General features: G+C 31.5%; 1 long non-coding RNA gene across 3 annotated transcripts in view; it reads right to left on the reverse strand.

The window, feature by feature from the left end:
* LOC102154965 overlaps window positions 1-9379 on the reverse strand; it is a 198120-nt gene extending 188741 nt beyond the window's left edge. For all 3 annotated transcript variants that reach the window (XR_005356780.1, XR_005356779.1, XR_005356781.1), the window contains exons 1-2: window positions 9249-9379; window positions 2538-2589 (exon numbers count right to left, since the gene is read on the reverse strand). This is a non-coding gene — a long non-coding RNA (uncharacterized LOC102154965). The remainder of the gene's footprint in view (window positions 1-2537; window positions 2590-9248) is intronic.
* Between the last annotated feature and the right edge of the window lie 380 nt (window positions 9380-9759).

The raw sequence follows: 9759 nt of genomic DNA on the forward strand, positions 1-9759 counted from the left end.
GAATGGTAAAAGTTTTTAATGGCATATAGAACACTGTAAGTGTAGAAAAAAAATAGTACATCAGAGAAATAGTAAGATATGTTCTCTACTGCTTTAGTGAGCTCCTTTTTTTTCCCAATAACTATTACAGGTGATTGCTTTCAAATCTGTGGAGGGGAAAACCTGTAATATTCTATATACTTCCAATAACAGCCCTTATCTATACCAATCAAATAGCAATCTTAGAACTCTCCACTCAGCTCTTAAATATTAATATAGTACCCTGAAAATTGCTGGGCTAAGTGGTGACTGCAAGAGGAAAGAATATCAAACACTATAATTTATTTGGTTTAATACAGATTTTATAGCCACATTTCCCACAATGTATCAGATATCATGCTTTGTAAAATAAAGATATTATGTAACTTTTTGCTATACACTGAAGCATTTACAAAAGGACATAAAAAGAAATAAAATTTGATGCGATGCCTTGAAACTCAGAAAAAATAACAATTAAAAAACCTCTGGTAGTTCTAGGGGTGCCTGGGTGACTCAGTCAAGTGTCTGACTCTTTGCTTCTGCTCCGGTCATGATCTCAAGGTTCTCACATCGAGTCCTGCACTGGGCTCCATGCTCAGTGTAGAGTCTGCTTGTCCCACTCCTACCACTCACCCTGTTCTCTCTCTGTCTCTGTCTCTGTCTCTCTCTGAAATAAATAATATCTTAAAAAAAAAAAAACTGCTTTTTTCTTAGATATGACTATTAATGATGTTAATTGAATTATTTATACCATTTTTCTATGTGAAGGTTTATTTTTATTTTTTAAATAATCTACTCTGTGGATAAACCTTACTCTCTAGTTCTTGCTCATTTTTATTCTTATTAAAAGATATCTAGTTATTAAAGGATAATACATTATTCATTGCATCATCCAATGGAAATAAATGCTAAATTATGGAGATACTTTATTCAAACTTCTGAAGATTAGGCAAGCAATTATGTTAAACATAAAATTTATTCCCTTTCATGCCCCCTTTCTAAATATAAGCATTTCATTAAATTCTGAGGAATTTTCTCTGTCCTTACAGCTAAAGACCTAGAAGATAAGCAAACACAAAACAAAACAAAAAAACCTCCTCAGCTATTGTTTTATTAAATTCTAATGAAAAACTAGGTCCAAGGCTCTGAGTTTTAAAAGCTCTGTAGAGAGAGAAATAAATAATTACCGAATTGACTTAAATACAATTCTGGCACTAAATAGCCAGAACAAGAATAAAAATAAAATTTAGATAGATGTTTGACCCTTAGGACATGTTTAAGGGCTTTTAGTCATTAATTTAAAAATAAATGCTAAAAAATTAAATTAAAATAAAAATAAATGCTAGCAATGAAAAAAAAGCTAATATTACTTAGCATCAAAAAGTTAGGAAGAGCTTTAACTGAAGAAATGTTAAATTGGGTTTTTAAGACATCAAAGATTTGTGGGAATTTTTTTCACTCATCTTTCATATCTAATCTGAAAATGTATATCCAACACGAATTACATTTATCAGAAGTCATTTCTGTGTGAATATTAATGAGTGTTGTTAAGTCATTAGCTTCTCTGGAGCTCTGGACCCAACAGGATCTTCTAGATTAGATATTAGATATTATGATATCTTCTAGATTAGAATGCCTCCGATTGTTCCAGACTTCTTAAACATTGACTGCTGTGCAAAAGTAATTCTAATACTTTCTTATCCAAATTTCATGTATGTTTGCAACCTTGAATGGCATCGTTAATGAAGGAAAGTCTTCTTCACCCCTATCATTTAACCCTGAGCTTTTTCTGGTTTGTTGATTTTCCTTCCATTCAGTCACAGTGCAGTATTTTATTCCCATTATAAAATCTCATTGTTTCTGACGTGAGATTTGTCTTTCTGATCTTTTTCATATCTGCTTTTAATATTGGCCCTTCTTTGTTGCACATTTAGTTGATGTTCCCCTGCGTTATATCTTTTCTACAGTTTATTTTTAAAATACATTGAATACTTTATTTGCTCTCTTCTGAACTCCCTTCAGTTTCAAAAGAGAATTAATCAGTTTCAAGTAGAAGACACTAATTACTTTGCTTGTCTAACGTGTGCAGGTTCTATGTACACAAATATAGGATTCAATTAATTACCATAATATTTTATTGAATGCTATTCAGTTTATGTTATAATTGTAGTTATACGATAGCTAATCCTTCTCCTGTATTTTTCAGAGTGGCATATTAGTGTGACAAAATACATCTGAATTTATTTATTTATTTATTTATGAAGATTTTATTTATTTATTCATGAGAGACAGAAAGAGGCTCCCCACAAGCAGCCTGATGCAGGACTTGATCCTGGACCCGGGATCATGCCCTGAGTCAAAGGCAGACACTCAGCTGCTGAGCCAACTAGGCGTCCCTGAATGTATTTATTTTATCAACAAAAATTCATTTTGTCAAAATACCTGTTCAATAATTTATTCAATGGACACTTCCCAGGTGAAATTAACAGTTTAGGCATTTGTGCCAGACCCAAACTTACCACACTAGAAGAGACATCTCCTATTTTCATCTTTTTAGCATTCTCTTTTTTTCTGAGAGAAAAAAAAAACAAACATGTGATCGGATGGTCTGTACGTTTTCCTATCTTGTCCACATAAGAGATGCACCCACAACTCACCCCTGTTTAACCAGGACCATTATGTCTGTCTTGTCTCAGGAATTGTTAACTCAGAGATGGAGTGTAACCCAAATCTAGACAATCAGATTCCTCTCCAGGAATGTAATGAGATCATGGTGAAAAATGTACTTGAACCCTTTTCTGTTATTAAATATTAAGAAAGTATAAACCAAGAATTGCAGTTAAGCCACATTTGACAACATGTAGAAAGACACTGCTTGAAAATTAAATTATCTGGGCAGCCCAGGTGGCTCAGCGGTTTAGCGCCGCCTTCAGCCCAGGGCGTGATCCTGGAGACCCAGGATCGAGGCCCACGTCGGGCTCCCTGCATGGAGCCTGCTTCTCCCTCTGCCTGTGACTCTCTCTCTCTCTCTCTCTCATGAGTAAATAAATAAAATCTTAAAAAAAATCAAATTATTAAAGAGAGGAAAAATAAGCTAAGAGACAAAAGGAGCATTCAGATCCATTGTTTAAGATATTAAATCTAGCCATTTCTAATGCCACAGGGTGTTATGTGGACTTCCTATTGTGTCAAACAATAAGTTCCCAGGTGAGATTAAACTAGTTTAGGTTAAACTTCTGTTATTTGCAACAGAAATGTTTCATATACTTATCTAAGGTAGTGTTTTCTGATTACAACATGAGTCAAACTTATAAAAAAATCAGACAATGCAATCTCGTATAACAAAAAAAATGGATCCTCAAAATAATCAATGGTGTGTGTATGTGTGTATGTAAAAGAAAGGGTGGGGGCAGGGAGAGAGAGAAGTTTGGTATAAATAAACAAACAAACAAATAAATAAATAAATAAATAAATAAATAAATATTCTTTAATAATGAATTCACTCAGAATAGTTTTGATTTTAAATAAAATACCATAATTACAGAATGTTATCTATATATATATAAAAACATATATACCATTGTAAATAACATAGAATATACCATTGTAAATAACATAGAATATGATGGATAATGTACGTAATGGATATATAGCAATAAAATGCAACCATGATTAAATTCAAGAATACCAAAGATTTAATGAAGTTTTCTTTCGAGCTTCAGTGTCTTACTTTGGATCTGAATTCTTTACTAATATAGCATAATGTTAATGTCGAACATTGAAATTAAAATGCCTCCAAAATAACTGCTTTATTTTTGGAAACATACAGGGAAAATATGCATTTCCTCAGGAGAGCTGTTTATTTTATATTGAAAAAAAAAGATGAAAGGACTTTCATAAATGTTTGCTTTGAGGTCAATAATTTAGACTTACAACATGACAGAAGGTAATGTGTTTACTAATCATAACACTGCAAGAATATTAATCAAATGTGAAGAAATAAAAAAATTTAGTGACGACCATATGGTACATTAAGAACGTTTTCCAACTATTGGGGGGAGAGGGAAATTGCCTCTAAGAGACAACATAATTAAAAGTGAGAAGAATATCCTACTACAAAAAGCAAATCTAATAACGAAAAGCATCCAGTATAATTGCAGGAAAGAATTATAAAATAATTAAGGATCAATGTACTCTGCACAGAGATATGGAGAAAATATAGCATTTTAGTAAATGTCACTTAGAAAGCAGATATGGAGAACCATTAAACAGAGTGAATAAATGTTAGCAATTGAGAAAAAAAAATCACAAGAGTCTTATGTAGTCAGTAGAAACAGCACAAAATACTAGAAAGAAAACCTAAACCACTCAGATAAGGTATAACTGAAACTGCCATGTAATTATTTTTTTTAATCTTTGAAAAATAAACAAAAGAAATCTACCCATTGTATTTAATAGACAATTTTAAATGCAGGAAAATTTGGATCATTTTCAATATTAAATGCTGAATAAAAATTCATTTGATATATCTCACAAAACTGAGAAACTTGCCTCCTTTCCATGGTCCAATTTTTATGTGGAGTGAAATATAACAAAGATAACATTATATTTCAGTGTAAATATTCTATACTTTGTATATCTTTTTCCATATTAATATTGCTAATTCTCTAAAATATCTTGGAATATGACCTTTATATTATGTGAAAATTACTATATGACAGTTTGAAAGAGAATCTACATAATAGAATGATAGGTATGCTCTGGTATTTGGTGGGTAGAGACCAGGAATGCTGGTAAATATCATACAATGCACAGAAGAGCCCCTTATAATAAAAAAAAAAAACTGGTCCAAAATGCCAAGGTTTATAAATGTTATTGTAAATGAAGAAACAGACATTGAAAACTTATTTGCCTAAGGTCACCAATAAGTAATAGCAAACTAATAGTTTGTGGGAAAAGATTTGACCTGTGAATTTGAATCGTGAAAAATTTATTTATTTATTTATTTGTTTGCTTGAGACCGAGAGAGAGAGAGAGAGAGAGAGAGAGAGGCAGAGACACAGGCAGGGAGAAGCAGGCTCCATGCAGGGAGCCTGATGTGGGACTCGATCCCGGGTCTCCAGGATAACGCCCTGGGCTAAAGGCAGGTGCTAAATTGCTGAGCCACCTGGGCTGCCCTGAATTGTGAAAAAATACTTTAAGATGGCTAGCGTAATATTTATCCTTCTTTTTTCCTCTAACCCCTTTCGTTTCTCTCTGAAATCTTAGGTCAGTAAATAGTATTCAACTATACCTGAAAAATTAATTCACTCACTTCTTTTCTGAATCAAACTGCATAAATTATTTACATTTTGGTAATAGCAAATATTTGAAGACTCTTCCTACAAGTACTGCTTAAGCACAGCATGTGTTTTTAATTATGTTTCATGTGGCATTACTGTCATTTTCCTGAGCTGAGAGTACATCATTTTTAGAAATAATTTAAATTAGACCTATTATTTTTCTTACCTATATACTATCTTATTAACTCATATTTTGATAACTTCTTGGCTACTATTGTTTTCTTGATTTAATAAGCCAGTGTATGATCACATTTCACATAATTTGTGTTCTTGAATCTTTTTCCTCCCACAGTAAACCAATAGGATATTAAGGGCATGAGCCATCTGTTAACCCTTACATTTATTTCAAGTTTGTTAAATTCTGCAGATTTTCTATATTTATTTTTAATTAGTAATTGTTCATTATTTAGAATACATGCCAGTATGTAGGATCTAGATGAACCTCAATAGTTGGAGATGGATATTTAGTTCATGGCACTTGACTCAGAGCTGACTTTTGTCTGGAGGATTCAACACTAAGGGACAGACACAAATCATTCTCCACTATAATACAGTGTGAAATATTGGGTATACAATGAAAGGGTCTGTCTACACTTGTCAGATATTCCTACAAAATATTGGGACTTATAAAGAAATGTTCAAGTTGATATACTTTGAAATGGCATATTTAGTCAGGTAGTAAGCCTGTGATTTAGTGCAGGAAAAATATTATCTTTTAAAGGAAACAGGACAGATTGCTTTCAGGGTGCTGCCAGAAAGAACTATTCCAACATATTAGGTAGAGATGAATAAAATTGTATACCCGTGCAAGGGATCTTAAACTGCTAAATCAAAGTTTTATTGCTTCTGTTTAATTTCAAAAATTAGCCCCTTATTTTTTCTTATTTTTTGTTAGGATTGTGTGAATAAGGAAGTTCATTATACAATAAATTAAAATGATTAGATTTGTTTATATATTTCTATCAAACATTTATTTATTTACTTGCAAAAATGGAGGGCAAATTGAATACATTAGTTTAATCCTCATAATTCATTTACAATTGTATAGGAAAGTACTTTTGTTCACTCATTATTTTACAAAATATATTTCAATGGTTACATAAAACTCTGTAAGTTATATTAATGTACTATATTTAAACTCTTCTTCATTATTAGGTATTTATATTACTTCTAGTTATTTTCTCCTAAAGTTCAGCAAATATTTTTATTCCAAAGAATTTTTTTTTCCTTTTTTAAATTTATGGAGGTTGGAATTACGGGGTAAATATTTTTAAACTACTTTTCACATATTTTGCCACCATGAGAATTTAATTAGTTTTGCCTTTGATTTGTTAGGTTTTTCATACAGTTAGATGTCATATTCATCTGAAAATCATTTTAATACTGGATATAAATTCAAAGTATGACATTTAATATATAATTGATATTCTCAGAAACAATATTAAATAAATAATTATTTGTCCACTGATCCAAATGAGATGTACAAAAGTCTAATAAATTCATGTCATTATAATGCTGTTTAATTAATACAATTTTTTTTAATTAATACAATTTTTAAAAATCAAGTTTTTATATCTTATAATACTCCTCTTTTATTACCATTATTGTTCAAAAATTTCTTCAAAATTCTGTCAAATGACAGATTGTTATCATTATCAGGTTCTTCCATAAATAGAAATTAGGTTTTAATTGGGTTTGCATTAATCTATACTTTAATTGAGGGAAATGTTTATCTTCACAATGTTTTTCCAGGTTGGGAATATTTATTCAATAAATTATTCCTAATGCACCATGGTAAACCTTTATATGATCCTTTACATACATCTTGCATTTCTTATAATTAATTACTAGATAATATTATTATAAATTTACTTTATACTAGTCCTCATTCTTAAATGCAACACATTTAATCATCACTATAGCTTCTTGGTGCCTATTATTATTGCTATCTCATTTTACCACCGTGGAAACAGAAACAGTGAGAGATTTTTTAAATCATCTGAAGTCATGGAAATGAGTTGTGATGGAGAACTATGATATATATATATATATATATTTAATACGAGTACATTCAAGTATGTGTTCTATATTATCTGTGATACCTATTTATATATTTATTATATGTAAATGTGTGTATAAATATGTTCTGATGTTTTAGTTATTTGGAATTTAATATGAGGAAATACATACACACAACAAACACAGACCCATTCACACACAAATATGTTTTCATTTGGTTGGTATTGGTGTGTAAGAACAACTGTGTTGTTATCTTGTATACCACTGTTAGAGCTTAAATTGTGTTCTCAAAAAAGGTTGAAATTCTAATGCCCAGAACCTGTGAATGTGAACTTATTTGGAAATAAGATATTTGCAGATGTATGAAGTTAAGATGATTCCATACTAGCTTAGGGATCCCAATATATTATGACTGGTGTCCTTATAAGAGGAAGCAGACATAGGGAAGAGATTGCCACACGAAGCAGATGGAAGACAGGCGTGTGAAGACAGAGATAGATAGATTGGATTGGCCAAAAGCCAAGGAACCCCTCAAGCTACCAGAGCTTCAAAAGGCAAGGCAGGATCCTCCCCTAGAGACTTCAAAGGAAGCACAGGCTACCCAGAACTTTGTTTTGAACTTCCAGTCTCTAGGACCTTGAGATGACACACCTCCCTTGATTTAAGCCACCTAGTTTATAATATTTTGTTATAACAGCCCTGGGAAATCCATACAGCCATAGAATTATCATATTAGTACTAATAATTTCATTTGATTTTAGTATAAACAACTCTTTTCTGTGAAACAACTGAAATTTATTCTCTAACTTTTAATATATGTATCTGAGTTTATTAACTAGCACTTCAACCACAAATTTTGTTCATTACAGTGATATTATACTTCCTTAGTCTTCATTATAATGAGACTCATTTAAGGTTGCATAAGTTGCTCATTTGCTTTATCATTGTTTTTAGGACTTGTTAAGAGAGAATGGTCATGGGACACCTGTGTGGCTCAGCTGTTGAGTGTCTGCCCTCATGCTCAGGACATGATCCCAGGGTCCAGGGATCGAGTCCCAGACTGGGCTCCCTGTGAAAAATCTGCTTCTCCCTCTGCCTACGTCTTTGTTTCTCTCTCTGTGTGTCTGTCATGAATAAATAAATGAAATCTTAAAAAAAATAGAATAGTCATATTACTAGACCATCTAAATTCTGGTAATATTTTAAATTTGATTAATGATTTTATAGCATATATTGCAATAATAATAAATTTTCCCCTTTATATTAGATATGTTTATGTTTATAATATCAATGTATTTTTATTGGCCAGCTGTTATAATGCATCATTTTATTTACTAGATTTTATATATAATTGCCACAATACTCTCTCCAATAATTGCCTTTTTTAAAAAATAGATTTGATTGTTAAGAACTATGTTAGGGTTATAATAAACTAAATAGATAGTAGACCATATAGTTACCATATACCCTAAACTCATTTGTTCTACTGTTAACATGTTAGTATAGTGCATTTGTTAAAGTTAATGAGCCAGTATTGATACATAATTATTAAAATCCATATTTTATTCAGATTTCCTTTGTTTTGACCTAACATCATTTTATTTTCTAATATTTCAATTAAGATACCAGTTTGCATTTAGTTGTGCCTTCTTAAGCTCAACTTGGCTGCGACAATTTCTTAGTTTCCATATTTTTGATGATTATGACAATTTTGAGGAGTCAGATACATTATTTAATGCCCATTCTTTGTACTGTGTCTCTTTTTCTCATGATGAGACTGAGGTTATGAGTTTTTGAAAGAAAGACCATAGAGATAAAGTTCCATTCCCATTGCATTATTTCAAGGGTTCAAGTTACTACATGACTTACTACTGTCAATGAGAACCTTGATCATCGGATGGTAATCTTTATCAGATTTCTGTACAATGAATTTACTCTGTTTTCCTGCCTTTCCATCCCACACTCTTTGGAAGGAAGGCAAAATGTGCAGTATGATTCACTGTTTGTGATGTAATGTTCTAAGAGTTTTGAGAAATACCTAGTGTCATATATCCACCATTAAAGTGTCAAACAGAAAAATTTCACTACACTAAAGAATTATTTTGCACTTTACCAATTGAATTCTTCAGTCTCCTCCCTGAGCCATTGGCAATCACTGACCTTTGTTCATTTTCATAGTATAATTTGACATATTGAAGAATGCCGTGTAACTGAAATCATACAGAATGCAGGCTCTTTGGAGTAGCTTCTTTTGCATAGCAATATGTATTTAGGATTTATCCATATCTTCTTATGGATTGATAACATTTCATTTTGTAATTGAATAAGGTCCTTCACCTGGTAATTTTTGATTTCTACTAGCAACAAATAAAGAGTTCCT

The sequence above is a fragment of the Canis lupus genome, chromosome 3 (assembly GCF_011100685.1).
Source record: "Canis lupus familiaris isolate Mischka breed German Shepherd chromosome 3, alternate assembly UU_Cfam_GSD_1.0, whole genome shotgun sequence".
Classification (NCBI taxonomy): domain Eukaryota; kingdom Metazoa; phylum Chordata; class Mammalia; order Carnivora; family Canidae; genus Canis; species Canis lupus.